The sequence below is a fragment of the Eubalaena glacialis genome, chromosome 18 (genome assembly GCF_028564815.1).
Source record: "Eubalaena glacialis isolate mEubGla1 chromosome 18, mEubGla1.1.hap2.+ XY, whole genome shotgun sequence".
NCBI classification, from domain to species: domain Eukaryota; kingdom Metazoa; phylum Chordata; class Mammalia; order Artiodactyla; family Balaenidae; genus Eubalaena; species Eubalaena glacialis.
In genome coordinates this window covers 10646317-10647984 of record NC_083733.1, presented here as the reverse complement: position 1 = coordinate 10647984, position 1668 = coordinate 10646317, and the positions used below count along the sequence as shown (strand labels likewise).

The window sequence follows — 1668 nt, the reverse complement described above, 5'->3', positions numbered from 1 at the left end:
CTGATCCAGAGTGAAGCCACTGACCTTACGTCTTTTCCAATATTGGATGTATATGAGTCTCAAGACTTACTTTCCGTGCCTTGCCTCTCGGCTTTTGATCCACTGATTTTGGTTTTCCCGCTTGTATCTCTCAGATGATGGTGTCTATTGGTGTCACCAAGGTATATGTGGTCCTGACCATACTGCTAAGCTGCCTTCACAGGATATGTGAATTCCAGAGAGAAGGATTTCTGAGAGTTTAATGTTTCTTTTTCTCATCCCAGTGAATCAGGCAATAAACATCATTGAAAGAGCTAGACTTTTGCCTGAGTCGCAGCTGGTATAACAGCATGACCTGGGCTTGTTGATGGATGCCGAGACCATACAAAAGTGACGAATCTATTTTTTTCCTCCCCGGAGACGTGCTGGTTCTACAGCTCAGTGGCGGCTAGGGCCTCTGTCCCACAGGATGGGGTTTGTTAAAGTTGTCAAGAATAAGGCCTACTTCAAGAGATACCAAGTGAAATTTAGAAGACGGCGAGAGGGCAAAACTGACTATTATGCTTGGAAACGATTGGTAATCCAAGATAAAAATAAGTGCAACACACCCAAATACAGAACGATAGTTCATGTAACTAACAGAGATAACATGTGTCAGATCGCTTACACCCGTATGGAAGGAGATATGATAGTCTGTGCAGCTTACGCTCACGAACTCCCAAAGTATGGCGTGAAGGTTGGCCGGACAAATCATGCTGAAGCACATTGTACTGGCCTGCTGCTGGCACGCAGGCTTCTTAACAGGTTTGGTATGGACAAAATTTAGGAAGGCCAAGTCGAGGTGGCTGGAGATGAATACAATGTGGAAAGCATTGATGGTCAACCTGGTGCCTTCACCTGTTACTTGGATGCAGGGCTTGCCAGGAGTACTACTGGGAATAAAGTTTTGGGGCCCTGAAGGGAGCTGTCGATGGAGGCTGGTCTATCCCTCACAGCACCAAACGGTTCCCTGGTTATGATTCAGAAAGCAAAGAATTCAATGCTGAGGGACACCGAAAGCACATCGTGGGGCAGAATGTTGCAGATTATACACGTTACCTGATCGAAGAAGAGGAAGATGCTTACAAAAAACAATTCTCTCAATACCTAAAGAACAAAGTAACTCCAGACATGATGGAGGAGATGTATAAGAAAGCTCATGCTGCAATACGAGAGAATCCAGTGTATGAGAAGAAGCCTAAGGAAGAAGTCAAAAAGAAGAGGTGGAACCGTCCCAAAATGTCACTTGCCCAGAAGAAAGATCGGGTAGCTCAGAACAAGACAAGCTTCCTTAGAGCTCAGGAACGGGCTGCTGAGAGTTAATAAACCAAACCACAATTTCTATGAAGATTTTTCAGATAAAGACAGTAATAAACTTACTGAACAAGTGGAAAAAAAAAAAAAGGGATGAATCTTTGCTTGGAAGCTACCTGCCCTATAGGAACCTAGCAGCATCCTGAAAATGCAGATTATTTGAACAGGTAAGGACTTGCTTATCAACTGAAAGGCACCTTCAGTTGACATATGAGAAAAACCAGAGAAAGCAAGCAAATTGATCTATGTCACACAGCAAGTTGGTGGTCAAGTCGGCACTAAAACTTTGGGATACCTCTGAGATCTTCATGGCTCCTTCCATCCATCTGACCTAAA

The 1668-nt window shown here is 44.0% G+C and overlaps 1 pseudogene; it reads left to right on the top strand.

The window, feature by feature from the left end:
• Window positions 1–395: 395 nt before the first annotated feature.
• LOC133078152 (large ribosomal subunit protein uL18-like) lies at window positions 396–1396 on the top strand (annotated as a pseudogene).
• Window positions 1397–1668: the final 272 nt, after the last annotated feature.